This window comes from Chiloscyllium plagiosum, unplaced genomic scaffold (genome assembly GCF_037043375.1).
Source record: "Chiloscyllium plagiosum isolate Xiang-an unplaced genomic scaffold, Cpla_swu_hap1 HiC_scaffold_50, whole genome shotgun sequence".
NCBI lineage: Eukaryota > Metazoa > Chordata > Chondrichthyes > Orectolobiformes > Hemiscylliidae > Chiloscyllium > Chiloscyllium plagiosum.
In genome coordinates this window covers 17,359,823-17,380,373 of record NW_028270188.1, presented here as the reverse complement: position 1 = coordinate 17,380,373, position 20,551 = coordinate 17,359,823, and positions in this window count along the sequence as shown.

Genomic DNA, 20,551 nt, shown 5'->3' with positions numbered 1-20,551 from the left:
TAAGTCCTCTCAGGCAGTTCAAGTGGTGAATACGTTTTCCCTGCATTTACATTTCTTCACGACAGAGAATCGACCACAATTTGACCAAAAGACAGAAATTTCCAACCTCTATTTGTTTTCAAAGATTTGAGAGAGAATCCTTCAGGACAGCAACGTTTTCACCGTTCGTATTATGAACTGGAAAAAGGGACCTGTGTCTGCTCCCCAGTTACTGAGTGTGTGGGAGTGTTTGAGAAAACATTTGTTCTTATGGATGTCTCTGTGTGTCTGGGGAGGGAGGAGTTCTTGTTTTACATGACACATTTTTGTAGTTGCAACACACCTTCCCATTTATTTTTTCAGCTCAATTATGTTAATAAATATCAGAATAGTGACACGTTTGGTTTTGCAATCAAATTTATCACTTTGCCTTCCGGCAAACGTGTAATATGTTTATTTTTCCTCCCTCACAGTTAACGTAGTGACGATCTACGTCCTGTTTTATAAAGATTGTGGATTGTCTTCATGTATCATACGTTATCTGGGGGCCATGGCAGCGGCGGATCTACTGGTCATTATCCTCGACTTGGTATTGAGACACATTCCCATTGTTTATCGTTATAAGTTTTGTTTCCTGTACTCCATTCCCGTGTGTAATATCCATGCTGTCCTGCTTTATGGAGCCACTGACTGTTCCGTCTGGTTCACCGTCACTTTCACCTTCGATCGATTTGTGGCCATTTGTTGCCAGAAGCTAAAAAGTAAATATTGCTGTGAGAAAACAGCGGTTGTCATTCTGGGAGGAGTGACTGTGCTGAGCTGTTTAAAGAACATTTTCTGGTATTTTATGCTCACAGCTCGGTATCGGCTGCGGAATATCCCCTGGTTTTGTGAGGAAACATTCACTGTTAAATTCTCTCGTGTCTGGGCCGCAATCGAGTTCCTGCACTATATTTTAAACCCGGCTCTCCCATTCCTCGTGATTCTGCTGCTCAATGTTTTCACTGTCAGACACATTTTAGTTACCAGCAGAGCCCGCAGGAGACTACGGTCTCACACTAATGAGGACGTGCACTCTGACAACGAAATGGGAAATCGAAAAAAATCCATCATTTTACTGTTTGTAATCTCGGTCAATTTCATCCTGTTATGGTCAACTGTGATGGTGTTTTATGTATGGTACCGGTTGTGGCGGATTGCGAATACCTCTGTTTATCTAGATTGGTTTGTGCAGGAATTGGGCGTCATGTTGCAGATCCTCAGTTGCTGCACAAACACCGCAATTTATGCCGTGACTCAGACTAAGTTCAGACAGCAGCTGAAGAATGTGCTGATATATCCCTTTATCCAAATTCATCAATCAATCAAATTCACTTATTAGTCAATCCATCCTGAATGGTCTCATTTCAGTTCAGTGTTTCTGCAAATGAAGCAGTCTGTCATTAAGTTAACAGACTGACGGTAGTGCTGGGTTGTCCATCCTATTCCGTCCCGGGGCTACAGGCACCCATTTCAATATTTTTCTCAACTCAGGGGCCATTGAGAAAAGCCAGTATTCCACCGACTGTAGATATAATTTCAATTTGTAAACAATAAAGACGTTCGTTAAAAATGGCCAAAGAGCACAGTGAAATGTATTGTTGTTTGTCTTCATGTTGAAGAGAGTGAGGAGGAGCAAAACAGACTTAGCCCCAAGCCCTGGTCCTCAGCGAACTGGAGGGGACCCGGGTGGAGATCAGGAATTGGGTCTGAGTCACTCTGTCCTTCTTTTCAACTCTAGATCACGCACTCTGATCTGTCCTGCGGTGGAAATCATCTCTATACCCTGTTGCACCCATCTCAATCTGATCGCATCTGTCTCTCACTCTCTCCCATGCTCCATCCCTCACTGTTCCTCTTCACACTAGCCCCCTTTCTTGTACAGTCTCCACATTTCCTCTCGGCCTCTCTTTCTCCTAATTTCTTTCCTCCTTTCTCCTGTTGCACGCGCTCTCTTCTACTCCCCTCTCCATTTCACATTCTCTCTTCACCATTTTTTCTATCCCTGTGTCTCAAAGTCCCCAGTTGCCCTTTTCGCCTCTCCTCTTTTCTGTCTCCCTCACCTTCCACTTCACTCTCCAACTGTCTGCGCCTTTCTGCCATCTTTCTATCTCTCCGCCAGTTTCTGCCTTCTCTCACCCCAACATCGTTTTGCCTTCTGTCTAACTCCAGCCGCTCCACCAACATCCTATCTCTGGGCCAGGAAGGAGAACGTGAGAGAGTCTGTCAGAGAGGGAGGGAGAGACGGAGGGAGATTCACTCAGAGCAAGAAGAGGGGAGGGATTGGAAAAGGGGTGAGTTGGAGTGGGGGGAGAGAGTGTAGAGTAGAGGAAGAGTGAAGGTGTAAGTGATAGAGAATGCGGAAGGTGGAGAGAGGGTGTTTGTGCAAGGTGAGAGAGAGAATGGGAGTGCGAGAGCGAGAGAGGAGGTGGATCCAGAGAGACCGAGTGGGTGAGGTAAAGAGAGTGGGAGGCGTAGACAGTGTGAGTCGAGAGAGACGGTGGGGAAGAGGTTACAGAGGGAGAGAGTGGGGAGTAGAGAGCAGGTGGGTTAGAAAGATTGAGTGGGGGGGAAGAGACAAATTTGGATAGAGATTGTGGTAGGGATGTAGATAGAGAGATTGGGAATGGGGAGATAGAATATGTAGAGAGAGTGTGTGACAGGGGAATAGAGAGAAAGTGAATGGAAGGGGAGGAAGATATGGGAAGTGGGAAGGGTGGAGAGAGAGAGTGTGGTAGAGAGAGAGTAGGTGTGGGGTACAGAGTGATGGAGTGGACGAGGACAGAGAAAGAGTTGGAGGAATGAGAGAGAGAAAGGGGGTAGAGTAAGTGAGAGAGTTTAAGGGGGTAGACAGACAATGGGAAGGTGTAGAGAGTGAGAAATAGAGTGTGGTAGGGGATTGAGAATGAAAGGGAGAAAAAAGAGAGTGGGGATAGAGAGAAGGGAGATCGGAGTAGAGAGAGTGTGGTGGTGTTGAGGGAGAGTGTGCTAGAGAGACAGAGAAAGACTGCAAATTGCGTAGAGATAGGATGGGAGCGATTGGAAGAGAGATACAGGGAGAGGTAGAGATAGAATCAGAGTGGGAGCAAAAAGAGAGTGGGAAGTGGAAGACAGAGAGTGTGTGGGAGGAGTTGGAGCAAAAGAGAGAGAGGGAGGTGTTCAAAGAGAGTGTGGGAGGGGTGTAGAGACAGAGAGAGAGTGGGTGTTGGTGAAGAAAGAGAGAGACAGTGGCGTGGTTGCGAGATGGAGAGAGTGAAAGAGTGGGGCGGGTTTGTGAGAGATAGAGTCTGGGAGGGCGTCGAGGCAGAGAGTGGCAGGGGAGCAGAGATTGAGACAGCGAGCAGGATGAAGGCACAAAGGCAGAGAGGGACGTTTGGGAGTTGTATAGAGAGAGAGAGATACTGGGGGTAAAGAGAGAGGGAGAGAGATAAAAGAGTGATCAGGGTATAGTGAGAGAAAGGGAGCGGGGAGAGAGATGGAGACAAATAGAGGGAGGGGGACAGACAGAGTGGAATTGGAGTAGGGAAGAGGAGAGATAGAGAGATGGTGGTAGTGGGGGAGAGATAGAGAGTGGAAGTATTGTGGAGAAACTGAGGGTGGGATAGTGTATCGAAAACGTGAGAGGGTTGCAGATAGACAGAGATGTGGAGAGGGTAGATAGCGAGGGAGTGAGTGGGAAAGAGTAGAGCGACTGTGGGAGGCTTGTAGAACGAAAGCCTGAGAGCGGTTGAGAGGGAGAGTGAGAGGAGGTAGAGAGAGTGTCAGAATGGGTGAGGGAGAGAGAGTGAGAAGGGGATAGAGACAGAAAGTGTGGCGGCAGAGAGAGTGTCAGAGAAATGCAGAGGGAAGAGAGTGGAGGGTAGAGAGAGTTGGTGGGGACGGAAGGGACAGCAAGTTGGGGAGAGAGAATGATAGAAGGGGAGAAAAAGAAAGTGGGACGTGGATCGAGAAAGACAGTGGGTGCTGACCAAAAGAGATCGAGACATTCAGAGGTGATGAGACAGAGAGAGAATTCTGACCGGGAGAGTGGTAGATAGACAAGGGGGAGTGAGTGGAAGGTGCGTGCAGAGAGAGGTAGTAGCAGCAGTGGGTGGATAGATATTGGGAAGAGTAGGGAGACAGTGCGCGCAGGAGACAAAGAGAAAGATTTGTGGGAGAGCTGGAGACAGTGGGATCGGTTTGAATGAGAGATTGGGAGGAAGAAGAGAGAGGGGAGGCATAGAGAGAGTGAGTGGGAACAGAAGAGGCAGAGCGAGAGACTGGAAGGGGAGAGAGAGTGTTGGAAAGGAGAGAGTGAGTGGGAGGGGTAGAAAGAGCGTGATCGGGTGATACAGAGACAGTGTTGGAGGGTGGTAGAATGAGCGAGAAAAGGGGAGACATAGTTGACGTTGTGGGAGCTAAGGAGAGAGAGTGGGATGTGTTCGAGTGGGCTACATCGTGGGACAGAGTCGGGGAAAAGTGAGAAAGACAGGGAGTCGGTGAGATAGAGAGGAAGAGCGGTAAAGATGTCGAGAAAGAGAGTGGGATGGGGTAAGGGAGAGGGATTGAAAGAGTGGGAAGGGTTCAGAGCGAGAGGACAGAGAGACTGGGGGCGCGGGAGAGTGAAAGAGAGAGAGTGGGAGTGGGGTAGATCGAGGGAGAACGTGTGGGAGGGTGTACAAAAAGTGAAAGAGTGGAATTGGGTTAGAGAGAGGGAGTGGGAGAATGGTAGAGTGAGAGAGAGTAATAGTACGTAGAGAGAAGGTGAACGCGAGTGGGAGTAGGGGCGCGAGAGAGTTAGGGGTTGTAAAGAGAGTTGGAGTGAGTGCCAGTTTATTAGAAAGACAGGGGTGTAGTCAGAGAAAGAGAGAGTGGAAGAGGGATGGAGAGAGAGTGGCAGAATCGTCGGTGGTGCAGACAGAGAGAGGGAGTGGGAGGAGGTGGAGATATTGAGTGTGGGAGTGAATCGAGAGAGATACAATGGGAGAGGTTTAGAGAGTGTGAAATAGTGGGAGACGAGTAGAGAGAGAAAGGGGGTATGGGAGGGAAAGTGAGAGGGAGCGGTGTAGACATAGCGAGATGGGGAAAACGGCAGGGTGTATATCGGGAGACAAATTGGGATGATTTTAGAGAGACAGGGAGCGGATTTGAGAGAGACAGGGAAGGGATTTGAAGGAGAGAAAGTTGGATGGGGCAGAGAGAGGGAGAATGCAGATCTTTAGAGAGAGAGAGAGAGGGAGAGGCCGGCGAGTAGAGAGAGTGCGATGGGCTCGAGAGTGAGAGAGAGTTGGGGGGATAGAGCGAAAGAGTGAGGTGTATGAAAGAGAGAGGCAGTGTGTAGATAGAAAGTAGCATGCAGCTAGAGGTAGAGAGATTGGGAGGACGGTAGACAGACAGAGAGAGAGGGAAAGAGAGAAGAGAGAGAGCGGGAGGGAACGAGAATGAGGGAGGTAGCGACTGAGTGGGAGGGGTGTAGAAAGAAAGAGGGAGAGACTGGCGGGAGGTAGAGAAAGAAAGGGATGGAGTAGACAGACAGAGTAGCAGGCAGGTAGAGAGAGCGAGGGGCAGTGAAAATGGTGGAGAATAGAGAGAGTATGGGACGAGGTGCAGAGAGAGCGAATCGGATGGCTTGCAGAGAGAGAGAGAATTGGAGGGTAGTTGAGTGTAAGAGCGTGGGAGGTGTGAAACAGAGAGATTGTTGCCGGGCTGGAGATAGCGTGGGAGGCCGAGGAACTGAGAGAGAGATAGTGATCGGATGTTACAGAGAGGGAGAGAGAGTGTGTTAGTGGGGTACAAGGAGAGTTTCAGAGATCGGGAGAGCTTTACAGAGAGGGAGAGAAAGGGAATGAGAGTGTGGGAGGGATGCAGTACAGCTGCAACTCCTATGTCATCAGCATCGATTGCAACTTCGATGGGTTTCAAAACGTTTGGTTCAGCTAAGACTTTTGCGATGAATAATATTGCTTCCAAACGGTCGAATGCCTCCTAGCATTGACCTGTACACCGAAACTTTATGTTCTTATTCAGCAAATCGATTATGGTGAAACTACTCCACTGAAGTTTGGAACAAACTTCCAATAGAATCCGCTGAGTCCGAAGAACCAAAGCACCTCTTTCTTCGAGGTTGATCATGGAATTCTTTCAATGACATTTGCCTTTGCATTCCCTGGGCTCAACATTCCATGAACTGCATTATGCCCCAAGACTTTCACCTCTGCTTTCGAAAATTCAATTTTGTTTAAGTTTATTACCAGTTTTGCATCGCTTAGTCATTCAAAGAGCTCTGCCCACTGTACCATGTGATCTTTCCAGGACTGAATCAATAGCCCAACATCGTCCAAATGGACTGTGCAGTTTGTTAACCCAGCGAGTGGGCGGGAGTGAAAGAGATGGAGTGATTGTGAGTGTGTCAGGGTAACGGTGATGATGTGAGTGTGAGAGGGTCCGTTTGACAGTGACAGAGTGAGTGCAGTGTCGAGGTGATGGGGTTGGAGTGAGTGCAAGGGGTTAAGGGTGAAAGAGATGGAGACAGTCTGTGTGTATCAGGGTGATTATGACGGGGTGAGTGTGAGGATGTCAGAATGACAGCGAAGAAGTGAATATGAGGCGGTCAAGGAGTCGGTGAGGCAATGAGTGTGAGGGGATAATGGTGATAGTCAGTGAGTGAGTGTGAGGGCATCAGGATGAAAGTGATGAGTGAGTGTGAGGGGGTCAGGATGACATTGACAGAGATAGACTGAGTGAGAGGGGCTGAAGCTGACAGTGAAGGAATGAGTGTAAGGAGTTTCAGGCTGAAAGTGATGGATTGAGCGTGAGTGGGGTCAGGGTTATTGTGCAGGGGTGTTTGCGAAGGGGTCAGACTGATGGTGTTGGAGTGATTTTGGGGTTGTCAGAGTGACAGTGGGAGAGTGAGTGCGTGGGGATCAGTATGATGGTGACGGAGCGTGTGTGACTTGGTCAAAGTGATAACGAGATAGTTACTGTGAGGAGTCAGGGGACGGTGATGGACTGAATGTTGGTGGTCAGGGTGATGGTGATGGAGTGAGTGTGACGAGGTAAGGGTGACTGTCATGGCATGACTGTGAAGTGGACAGGGCGACAGAGAGGAAGTGAGTGTTTCAGTTGTCAGGGTAACAGTGAGGGAACGAGTTTAAGGGGTTAAACATGATGGCCATCGAGTGAGTGTGTGGGGTTCTTCGCACCAGAAGGGGAGTGTGTGTAAGGGAGTCAGTGTGCTGAAGAGGGATAAAATGGGAGTGAATCAGCGTCAGAGTCACGGAGTGAATTTGAGGTGGACAGTTTGACAGTGTAGAAACGAGTGTGACGGGTTCAGTTTGATGGTTATGGACAGACTGTGAAGTGGTCAGGGCGCCCGTTATCGATTGTGATTGTCAGGGGGTCAGGGTGATATTGATGGAGTGAGTGTAGGGGGTTAGCGTGACGGTGACTATGTGAATCCCAAGGTGGGAAGAGTGAGTGTGAGGGGTTCAGAGTAATGGTGCTAGTTTGTGTTTGTGGAGTTTGGGTGACGGTGATGAAGTGAGTGTAAGGCGATCAGGGTGACTGGAACAGAGTGAGTGTGAGGTGTGTCAGAGTCACGGTGACTGAGTGGGTGTGAGGGAGCAATTATGCTGCACACACAGTGAATGTGAGGGGGTCAGAACGATAGTGACAGAGTGAGAGCAAGGAGTTCAATTTGACTGTGAATGACTGAGTGCAGGGGGTCAGTTTGATGGTGATGAATGGATTGGGGATTTCAGGTGACGAGAATGAAGAAAGTGCGAGCTGGTAAGATTGACAGTGATCGGGTAAACGTGAGGAAATTAGGGTAATGGTGACTGAGCGAGCTTGTGGATGTCGACGTGATGGTGACGGTGTGAGTGTGAGGTGGTTAGGGTGATACTGATGCTGTGAGTGGGAAAAAGCGGGGTGAATGTCCTGTAGTGAGTGCGGCGGTGCCAGGATGATGGAGTGAGTGTGACAGGGTCAGGCTGACGGTGAGACAGTGAGTGTCAGGTGGTCAGCGTCATGGTGACAATGGAAGTGCGAGTGGGTCAGTGTGACAGTGTCTGAGTGAGTGTGAGGTTGTCAGTTTGGTGGTGATGGAGTTAGTTTGAGGAGATCAGGGTAACAGTGACAAGTATAATGTGAAGGTGTCAGGGTGACAGTGACTGAGTGTGAGGTCGGTCAGGAGAACTGTGATGAAGTGAGTGTGATGAGGTCAGGGTTACAGTTATGGAGTGAATGGTGAACAGAATCAGAGTGATGGTGATGGATTTCGTGTGAATTGTCCGGGGTAAAGCTGATAGAGTGAGGGCGAGGTAGTCAGGTTTTCTGTAACGGATAGAATATGATGGATGGAAGGGTAACATTGACATAGTGTGAGGGGGTAATTGTGTCTGTGACAGAGTGAATGCGAGGGGGTCAGAGTGATGGTGACAGAGAGTGAGTGTTTCAGGTTGATTTTGATGGGATGAGTGTGAGGGCATCAGGGGAAAGGGAATGGAGTGAAATGACTGGTCATGCTTATGGTGGCAGAGTGAGCGTGAAGGAGTCTGGGTGACAACGACTGAGTGAATGTGAGGTGGTCAGAGTGACGTTGACGGAGTGAGTGCGGGGGTCAGGGTGACAGTGTCGGAGTGAGTGCAAGAGAGTCAGGAAGACTGTCACAAAGAGAGTGTGAGGGTGTCAGTATGATAGCGACACGATGTGGATGACGAACACGGAGCAAATGTGAGGTTGTAAGTGTTACGGTGATATAGTGTGTGCAGAGCTTCTGGGTGATGGTGAAAAAGTGATTGTGAGGATGTTAGTGCAACAGTAATGTAATGAGTGCTAAGTAGTCACTGTTACAGTAATGGAGTGTGTGTAAGCGGGTCAGGGTGTCTGTGACATAGTGAGCGTGAGGCGGTCATAGTAACAGGGACAGAGTGAGTGCAAGGGGATCAGTGCGATGGTGACAGATACAGTGTGAGGGAGTCAGGGTGACAGTGACTGACTGATTGTGAGGTGGGTCAGGGAAATGATGATTGGATTGGTCAGTGTGACGGTGACAGAATGAGTGTGAGATTCTCAGGCGATGATGACACAGAGACTGTGAGGTTCTCATTACGACAGTGACAGAGTGAGTTTGAAGGTGTCGAGGTGAATATCATGGAGAGAGACTGAAGCGGTCTGCGTTTCAGAGATGGAGTGAGTGTGATCAGGTCAGGGTGACTGTGATGAAGTGAGTGTGAGATTCTCAGGCGATGATGACAGAGAGACTGTGAGGGTGTCATTATGCCAGTGTAAGACTGCGAGGGGCCCAGTGTGACGGTGATGTAGTGAGAGTGAGGGGAACTGAGTTATGGTGACGGAGTGAGTGTCAGATGAACTGGGAAACGGTGATGAAGTGAATATGAGAAGGTCAGAGGAGTGAATGTGCGGTGGTCAATATTAAGATAATGGAGTAAGTGTAAGGGCGTCAGTGTGACGGTACTAGAGTGAGTTCGAGTCAGTCAGGGTGACTGTAACAGAGTGAGTGTGAGGGGGTTCAGAGAGCTAGGGACTGAGTGAGGATGAGGTGCAGTTGTGCCGACCACAGAGTGAATGTGCGTGGGTCAGAGAGGCAGTGATTGAGTGAGACCGAGGTGACCAAGTTGACAGAAATGATGCTGAGTGTGATGGGGTCAGGGTGAAGCTGGCAGCGTGAAATGATTGGTCATGGCAACGATCACAGAGTGAGTACGAGCGGGTCAGGGTGATAGTGAAAGACTGAGTGCAGGGGGTGAGTTTGACGGTGATGAAAAGTGTATGTGTGGTTCAGGTGAGGGTGATGGTGAAAATGTGAGCTGGTAAAAGTGACAGTGATGGTGTAAAAGTGGAGATGTCAGGGTGACGGTGATGGTGTGAGGGCACGGTTTCATGATGACAGTGACTGGCTGAGTGCACGGAGTCAGTTATTTGGTGATGAAGTAATTATGAGTTTGTCAGAGTGATGGTGATGGAATGAGTGCAAAGGTGTGGGGGTGAAAGTGTTTGCGTGATTACGTGCGTGTCAGGGTGACAGTGATTGAGTGAGTGTGAGAGGGTAAAGCTGACTGTGAATGAGTGAGTGTGATGGGGCCAATGTGACGGCGACGGAGTGAGAGCGAGATGAGCAGGGTTACGGTGACGGAATGAGACTGAAGTGGATCAGGTGAAGCGAGATGGGTAGGGTGACAGTAATGGAGTGACTGTGAAGTGCTTAGGGTGAAGGTGACGGTGTGAGTGTAAGGGATTCTGGGTGATAGTGGTGCAGTAAGCGTGACTTTGCCGGAGTGTGAGGAGGTCAGGGTGACAGTGATCGAGTACAGTGTGAGGGAATTAGCGTGATGCTGATGGAATGAGTGTGTAGAATTAAGTTTGTTGGTGATGGAGTGAGTGTGAGATGATCGGGGTGAAGGTGATCAAGTGCGAGTGAGGGGATTAGATTAGATTACTTACAGTGTGGAAACAAGTCCACACCGACCCGCCGAAGCGCAACCCACCCATACCCCTACATTTACCCCTTACCTAACACTACGGGCAATTTAGCATGGCCAATTCACCTAACCTGCACATCTTTGGACTGTGGGAGGAAACCGGAGCACCCGGAGGAAACCCACGCAGACACAGGGAGAATGTGCAAACTCCACACAGTCAGTCGCCTGAGGCGGGAATTGAACCCGGGTCTCAGGCGCTGTGAGGCAGCAGTGCTAACCACTGTGCCACCGTGCCGCCCAAATGAGGATGAGGGTGATGGTCACCGAGAGTGTGAGGCGATCAAGTGGCGGTAGCGTACTGAGTGTGAACGATTCAGTCTGGCGATGATGGAGTGATTATGAGGATCCCAGCACGATGGTGAGTGAGTGTGAGGGATTCAGAATGTGATGATGGAGTAGGTGTGAGGGGATCAGGGTAACGGTGATAGAGTGAATGCTTTAGATTCAGCCTGACGGTGATGGTATGCAAGGCGATCAGATTGACTGTGTCGCAGTGAGTGCAGGGCCTCAGTGTGTCAGGGACGGAGTGAGTGCAGTGGCTCAATGTGATGATAAGTGCGTGTGAGGCTGTCAGTGTGACATTGATGGAGAGAGTGCGAGGGGTCAATTTTCCAGTGATGGAGTATGACGGGGTTTCTGTGATGGACAGAGTGAGTACAACGGGTTCATGATGACGGTAATGGAGTATGTGTAAGTGTGTCAGTGTAACAATAATGGATGGAGTGTGAGGTTGACAGTATGACAGTAACGGAGTGAGTACCGAGAGAATCGGGGGACAGTGACTGAGACAGCGTGACCAGGTCATGTGTGCATGTGACTGAGTCAGTGTGAGGCGGTCATGCTAAAGGGGACAGAGTGAACGCAAGAGGATCAGGTTGATCGTGATGGCGTGATTGCAAGTGTGTCAGATTAACGGTGACGGATTGAATGCGAGGTGGATACGATGACGGAGACTGAGTGACTGTGAGGGGTTCAGTGTGATGATGACGGAGTGGGTGTGAGGTGTTCAGGATGCTGATAATAGAGAGAATGTGAGGGGATCAGGATGTACGTGACAGAGCGAATGTGAGGCGGTCAGGAGGCCGGTGACAGAGTTAGGGTGTATCGTTCAGGATGATGATGACGGAGTAAGTGTGATGTGGTCAGAGTAATGGTATCGGAGTGAATGTGAGGGGATCGGGGTGACTGTGACAGAGTGATTGAGGCAGAACAGGGTCATAGTGACGCAGGAAGTGTGATGTGTTCATTGTAACTGTGATGGACAGTGTGAGGGGATCAGGGTGCAGATGAAGGAGTAGAGTAAGGCGATCAGGGTGACGCTAACTGAGCGAGTGCAAGGTATTGAATGTGATGATGATGGAGTGGGCACATGTTGATGGTGACTGACTGACTGATTGTGAGATAGATAGGATAATGGTGATGGAGTGAACGTAAGGTGGTCAGAAATATGGTGATGGAGTGAGTGCGAGGGATTCAGGGTGACGTTAATGGAGTGAGTGTGAGGCAGTTAGCGTAATACTGATAGCGTAAATCTCATGTTGGCAGTGTGAGGAGTGAGTATGAGGGGTTCAGAGTGATGGTGATGGAGTGAGTGTGTGAAGGTCAAGGTGATGATATTGGAGTGAGGGAAAAGTAGGTGATTGTAACGGAGTGTGTATGATTGGTGTCAGAGTGGTGGAGACTGAGTGAATCTGAGGTGGTCAGAAAAACCGTAATACAGTGAGATTGAGGGCGGCAGGTTGTCATGGGCAAAACTGAATGTCATGGCATTACGGTGAAGTTAACGGAGTGAAATGAGTAGTCATGGTAATGGTGACAGATGAGTGCAAGTAGGTCTGGGTGATAATGAATGACTGACTGCAGAGTGCTATTTTGACAGTGACGCAGTGAATGTGTGGGGTTCAGGAGACAATGATGCAGAACGTGTGAGCAGGGAGCAGTGACAGTGATGGGGTTTATGTGAGGGCGTGAGAGTGACGGTGACAGAGCGAGTGTGAGGAAATTAGAGTGATGGTGACAGAGGGTGTGCACGGTGGTCATAGTGGCAGTGACTGACTGAGTGCTGTGTATCCGTTTGCTGGTGATGGAGTGAGTGTGAAGTGGTTATTATGATGGTTATGGAATAAGTGTTAAGGGATGGGTTTAAAATGTTGGAATGAGTGCAAGGGTGTTGGGGTGAAATTGACGGAGTGAGTATGAGATGGTCAGGCCGACGGTGACTGAGTGAGTGTGATGAAGTCAGGCTGTGAGTGTGATGTGGTCCTGGTGACATTGATAGAGTGAGTGAGTGGGTCAAGGAGACAATGACAGAGTGAGTGTGAAGGGGCCAGTGTGCTGGTGACGATGTGAGTGTTAGTGGGTCAGGCTGACTGTGTCAGAGTGAGTGTGAGGGGGTTAGCATGAATGAGGAGGAGTGAGTTTGTGGGCGGCAGCATGACAGCGACGGAGTGAGGGTGAGCGGTTCAAGGTGACAGTGATGGAGTGACGTCAAGAATTATGGTGTTATGATAACGGAGTGAGTGTGAAGGTGTCAGGGGGCAGTGACTGAGTGAGTGTGAGGGTCTTAAAATGATGATGATAGAGTCAGATTGCGAGGGGGTCAGGTTTACGGTGAAATCGTGAGTGTTGCTGTGGTAGAATCACTCAATGTTGTGCAAAAAATTACAAGGAGACGGAAAAAGTCTTTCATGATATTAAACTTGCAAAATCAAAACTGTGGCAGCCAAAGAATGCCTTCCCTCACTGCCCACAATGTATTTGTTCACCTAGAATTTGTACAATTTATTGGTCCCGCGCTAATCGGATAACATTAACATAGCAAAACATGCTGGCTTGCTTTATCTTTCTAAACTACTGATCGTCTGCCACACTGGTTCACTCAATCAAACTTAACCTACCATATTACAGCAGCAGCATCTTCAGCGTGAGCTCATCTTCCAGTGATTTAACTGACCTTTCACAATGTACTACTATTATGTGTTACGAGAGCCCTGTAACATGATCCCGGACATAAATTGCAACACTAAGCTGAAATAAATTTCATATATTCACCCCTTTGAAACCCACACACAGAGAAAGAACACAAGGAGGCAGGACGCACAAAGGCGAAGTGAATAAACAGAGCCCCAAAGCAGGCCATAATAAATTCCAGGGTCCAAACTTCAAAGCTTTCTCCCTCTGCACCTCGAGTCAGGGGCCAAAATCCCACCCCATAATAACTAAAACAGGAAAGAAGACCCAAGGAACACGCAAAATCTGAACATGTATGCAAAACCTGCATGTCAGGCATCGCCATCGGAACATGGTTTCAGTACGACAGCCGACGTCAGATCATTGTAGTACAGCAGCAAACCACGCAGCAGAAGAGGGGGCCAGGCCGGAGTCCACCGAAACAAGAGGGAATTGTCGCGCAGAAAGTCTGACTAAAAGACTTAACAAGAGGAAAAGCACATCAAAAGACAAAGGCAACAAAAACAAAACAAAACAAAACACGCAAAAATCCCACGCTTAACGAACCAAGCCCCCCATTCCCCCAAAATACCATCCAACCAATCAAAGAGTGGATGGCTGGACCTTGCATTCTGCATAAGCTCCCTTTGTAAACTCCACAGTTTAACCATCGCCTGAGTAAGAGGTCCCTCAGGGCTAGTATTATTGAGATTAAAAGTACATAACTATTCCCCAAACAGTACATAGACACCCTCTTTCTCAGCCAATAACCAGTGAAAGGACTAGTGAGTCTGCTACGCCATCCGACTGGTCGTATCTACTTGCTCACCGAACACAGAGATGTCAATATCTGAGCAACTAATAAACCTCTGCTGGTTGTAATGGATGCAATTAATCCACTCGGCAGTGCTGCTAACATCATTGACAGGAATGAACAATTCCTAGCCTGTGGCAATCTAACTCCTGGCCTAGAACACATTGGGGAACCCTGTGGCTCATCTATACCAACAACGTGAACTGCCGGATCAGGGATAAACCACTGTTCAATGCGTTGCAGAGTTGGTTGTGAGTTGGTTGCACTACCAAGCGAGATCTACCAGTTCCACAATATCGATGGAGCCCCAAGTCAGCAAAGAGCAGAGAAGTTCAGAACTGCGGAGGGGGCCTCCCCCAATCTGTCCTCAGCCATACGATCAGGAGAAAGGTCTCCTTCCACAAACTCAACACAACTTTGGAGGCACCAGCACCCCAACAAGCCTCACTCGCCAACTGCTCAAGGCCATGTAAAGAAGTATGAAGCCACAGCACACCCTTTCAATCGTCACAGTTCTGTCTCAGCCCTCACATCCCTCAACGCAGGAGTTCGTCTGAGCCAGTCGGAGGCCCTAGTACATTGACTAAGGTGATATCAAGCGGATCGACACTCCACTTAAACGGCAGTAGGCGACTTCTCCACTTTCTCCAGAAAACCCGCACATACCCCTGATCTCAGGTCCAATAAGCCCATTCCACCTACCAGGCACTGGCTCACCCATGACTCGTAGTGAGCACCTGCATACAGAACTTAAGTTCAAGTTCCACTTGATCCAAGCTAGGCACGTCAAATGGAAAACTCACTCAAGCACTGGCATGTATCCACTGGTAAGCATTTCATGTGGTGCCAAGTTATTCATGCGGTTAGTCTGCACATGGTAGCCAATTAATGCCAGTGGCGGTACACCGAACCAGGTACCATAGGTACTTGCACAAACTAAATTTAACTCAGCTTCCAAAGTACTAATAATCCACTCCACCATACCCCGCGACTGAGGATGGCCCACATAGCCGAACCTCTGCTTAATCCGCAAAATCTGCAGAATCAACTCAATCATCTTCTGGATAAAGGCAGACCTGTTATCTGATGTGATGTCAGACGGCATGCCAAACGTCGGAATAACTTCAGCTGATAACATCCTCAGTGTCTGCCCCTGAATCTCTTGACGGGGTCGCTTCTACCCATCTACTAAAACTGTCAATGACGACCAACATACATCTCTTGCTTCACATTGTCTTTATCATGTCCACATAGTAAATCACCAAATGCTTAAATGGCTCCTCAGGTACAAGTATATGTCCTATCGGCGTCATTATCACCGTTCTGACATTAGATTGAGCAAAAACATTACTTTGCAATAATGTGTAATCCACTAAATCCCGCAAGTAACGTGACCAAAAGTCTTCCCTCCTTTCCTTCCGCAGTATTTCGCCTCAAGCAGTGTTACAACCCATGTGCGTTTGAGGTACAAATGAGCAATGAAGGGGTAGGTGCCATGCACAAACCTTCCGCTGCGCACCACACGCCTTCCTGGTTATGCCGGGTCCCTTTTCGTCCTTGCAATAGCTGCTCAGCAATGATCACTTCACCCTGCATTGCAATGATGACGACTATAGGTGGCTCCGGATTTAAAGACACCTGAGGTGCAATGACAGCTAAATCACACCCAGAAACAAGTGTAGCCGCTTCATCTGCAGCATGATTGGCCGTGACCACGAAATCAATACCTTTCGTGTGTGCCTGACACTTTATAATAGCTGTCGCTTCAGGCATCAACAGTGCAGTCGTCAACCCGACAATCAGCTGACAATGTTGAAAGGGATCCCCATTGCTCAGCCAGAAGCACCTCTGCTTCCTTATCAGTATAGTTAGCCTCTGTAAATGCTGCGGGGTAACAATCCCACAGGGACAACACTCGCCTAAGTCTTCACGCGGCATCTCGTCAAAAATCACTGTACAGTACAGCTCAAATGAGACTGGCTCAGCCAAAGACAACCAAGCTAAAACATCATTCCTCCATTTTTCCCAAGTTTCCTAAATATAGTTACCTATGTCACCTATCCAATATACATCGACCTTCCTTCCACCCTGCAACACTAATTGATAATTCTCTCTGTCGACAGTAAACCTCTTTTATGTACAGTACAATTCTAATTCAAACTTAAATAAAGCATCCCTACCCAGCAAATTAATTGGTGTCCCCTTCGAGACCAGTAGAAGGAAAACGACTATTTTACTATCCATTTGCCAACTTACTGGAGCTGTGAACCCTGTCAACTGCGGTCTCCCAAGGACTCACTACTCTTAATAAATGTACCTGCTGTGATATGGTAGGAGGCATACTATGATTTGACACATGTATACGTATTTCCAGTATCTATCATCACAGGCTTCAACCGACCTTCTGCACTGGCATTCTATTTCCTGTAGAAGAGATTCCTGTTAACCTGTTATCATAGAGTATAGTCCATTCCCACTTGGGTTCTCTGAGAAACCCTCACACATCCTATATTGATTTAGAGGCTCGTTCAGGCCTGGAGGGATTTGTGACGAGACAACCGGGCATTGTTGACTCAGAGGCTTACCCTGGGGCCAGGAGGGCCAGCGCCAATATAGAAAATCTATCCTTAAATGGCCAACTCCCAGCACTCTTCTCCGGACCCTCTCTGAATCTACCGTCTCACCATATTATTTAGCCCTCCTACGTCTTTGTCCCTGTCCATGGCGACCCCCGTTCCGCCTCGGATGTTAGTTTATTTCATATTAGACTTGGCATGGTATCTGTGGAAAACTTCCTCCAAAAATAGTTATCATCGGCATAGGGTTCTGTGGTTCTTGCCAAGTGTCTTTCCAAGGTTCTCTCTGTACTGGCTTGTTGTTCATTTCTTTCGTGTCGATCAACCAAATGGCACCGATAAGATTGTCTTGCTTTTCTCACTTCCTTTCCTCGAAGGTTCTTCAAGCTGGAGCAATGTCAATATTGTTTGCACCTCCTCCAGCTATTCAGCCAGCATCTTTTTTGTTCTTTTAGTATCTTTCTACCACATAATCTCTAAATTTCTGACGGATTACAGACGTCAGCCACACTACCTCCTCTAACTTAGATTGAAGGCACATTACCTAAATGATAGCGGTCCGAAAAATTGTGCTGATCTGCTGACTATCTTCCACATCTTGTTCCATTTCAAGTTGCCACCTATTCAACGGAATTTCCAAAGGCTGCCGTGTTTTCAATGTCTCCCCTCTCAAAGCTTCGGGATCGTTCTTAGGCAGATGACAATCTCTACGTGCCCACCATACGTTTTGTTTTACTCGATCAAACACAGTGCCATCAATCATCGGATTATCCACTACATTCTTCTCGCGAGCTGGATCCATTATCTCTCTTAGTTGCGAGATTATCGCCAGCTTTATAAGCAGTGCCTTCAAATCTCATATAGCCAACACGCTGTAGTCTCGTCCTCCACGGCTCTAATCCACTTTCCAGCTCCATCATATAAACTGGGCAATACATTTATCCGCCTTTCCAGAACAGGGATTCCTCAACTAATGCGTTGCAACTGTCTCCCCCCTTTCCTAAACAGTGGCAGCATCTTCCCCTGTGGGAGCTTCTTTCCCTTATTAAAATTGCTACATTGGATTCCTCATCAGACTCCAATTCTATCCTATCTTGTATTTTCTGCCGATTTTACTGCCTCCTCTGCTCCCTTCCCCCATCACTCTCTGCCTGTCTCTGCAGAATATTTCTGGAATAACTTAGATGTGCCTCATAATGTCTGTGTTCTCTTAATGTGCATAACGTCTGAATTTCACCTCACAAACTCTCTTTTTCCAGTTGTAAGTATTCTAATTATGTTTGCCTCTTCGCCTGTCCTGCCTCTCGTTTCCTTTTTAACAGTCTGCTCTCTGCCAGTTACATTCAAATCCAATTCCCCCTCTATATCTACTGTCCACCTTATTACAGCACATTGTCCGATATTCTCTTCACCCGGTTTGGGGGCACATGGATGGTGAGGAGGTATTTTCAAATATCGAAATCGGGTTTCATAAGTATTTTATTTTACTGAACTTACATGCCCAAAGGCTCTTTGCACTGCTTTAAACACGAAGAGGAAACGCACGCAGACACGGGGAGAATGTTTAAACTCCACACAGACAGCCACACAAATTTGGAATTGAAACCGGTCAGGAGTTTGGAATTGAACCCGGTCACTGGTGTAATGAAACAGGAGTGCGAACCACTGAGACCCCCAGTCACACCAATTAATTGCCAATTATTTACCAGAATTATTAACTCCACAGATGTTGAAGAGTTACCATTATAATTGACATTCATGTCACAAAAAATGTACTCCATTATAGGTAGTCCAACCAACGTACCAATTTCCAAATACCTCAGAGACACGATCGATCCAAAGATGAATCTGAAACACCGTGCAAGTACCGTAAGTACTGTAGCAGGTAATAGGTTAAGAATGTTGCAATGAGTAAAACATTTCCTCACTCCCACATCTTGTCGATTATCTGCAACGTACGCATCCATGGAATTATCGTAATTGTCTGCGAGATTTAACCCAAAAAATGTCAAGAATTTGGAAAGCACCATGCAAAAGCAGCCACATTAATGAACAAAATCACGCACATTTAAAATATAAAATCAAAGCAGAACGTGCTGGCGAAATGCAACATTCCTGGAAGAATCTGTGGCGAGAGATGAAGTGTCAACATTTCAATTCCAATATAAACCTTCTTCCAAATAGTTATAGATGACTCGTGTAGGAACAGAAACTTCAATTCTCTTTCTCATTTGTCAGATTTTGACATGCCTGCTAAATTTCCCGGAGCGTTTCTATGTCATGATTAAGGAGCCAGTTTGATTGACACCATACATACAAAAATGCAAGTCATCCACTATCAACACAACTGTGAATCAGTGACAAGTTTCACTGCAGGTATTCATCAATGCTTTTAGGATGTAGGTTTGCTTGCTGAGCTATAGGTTTGATATCTAGACGTTTCATTACCTGGCTAGGTAACATCATCAGTGGCGACCTCCAAGTGAAGCGAAGCTGTTGTCTCCTGCTTTCTTTTGAGATCTTTCTCCTGGATGGGTTTCCTGGTGTTTGTGGTGATGCCATTACCTGTTCGTTTTCTGAGGGGTTGATAGATGGCATATAGATCTATGTGTTTGTTTATGGCATTGTGGTTGGAGTGCCAGGCTTCGAGGAAATCTCTGGCATGTCTTAGCTTAGCCTGTCCCAGGATAGATGTGTTGTCCCAGTTTTTTCATCCGTGTGTAGGGCTACGAGGGAGAGGGGGTCGTGTCTTTTTGTGGCCAGCTGGTGTTCGTGCGTGAATCCGAGTATATTCAGACTTTCAATACAATCCGATCCAATGTGGGGACTAAACCACAATGACGTTGGTATTCTGCATCACAAACCAACTATCTAGCCAAGTGTACTTCAATGGCGAGATCAGTTCATTTTGCTGCTCAGTTTGTTAAATCCAGAGCGGTATGGTGAAAGGAAAAGAGGTAAACTCACCATCAATTCTCTCACACTCTTTCTCTCTCTGTCTCTCTCTGTCTCTCTCTCTCTCTCTCTCTCTCTCTCTCTCTCTCTCTCTCTCTCTCTCTCTCTCTCTCTGTGTGTGTGTATGTGTGTGTAAGAGAATAGGCATTTCTGACGATGTTGTTTCCTTTGATCCATCTTGGTCAGAATTGTGGATGCTTCACGCCCTGTTCGCCTGCTAAAGGGCATGGTTCGTGTTGTAACACTGCAAGGACTGCAACTGCACAAGAAGACAGCATACCGCGACATTCTCAAAGGCCATTAATGATTGGCAGTAAATTTTGGCAGGGGCCGGCCCTGAATGATTCTCATTGAAAAGATCCTAAATTGTGAAGCAATCCATGATCGCAACATGGAGAACTTGCTTCTCGATGTAACAGGCTATGAAATCCATGGTCTGAGTAGTAGGTATGACTGCTTTTCATCCAAAACAATTGTCTTGTATTTGGTCAGTCCTTATTTCTCAGACACACATATATCGCCAGAAGTCAAACATTGCTAAATTCATGCAGTCGACAGAAATAAAACATTGTGATCACAGTAACAATGTAGCAAGTTAATCAACAAACATAGCAACAAGAGTGTGTTCCACAAGCAGTGCTGAATTTCTTTTGTCTCTGGTAGAACCGAGGGACACATCTAGGGTCAGCAGTTTCAAATTAGAATTCACCAAGTTTAATAACTGTTTAGAGAATGGTCAGACATAAATGAGAGGAGAG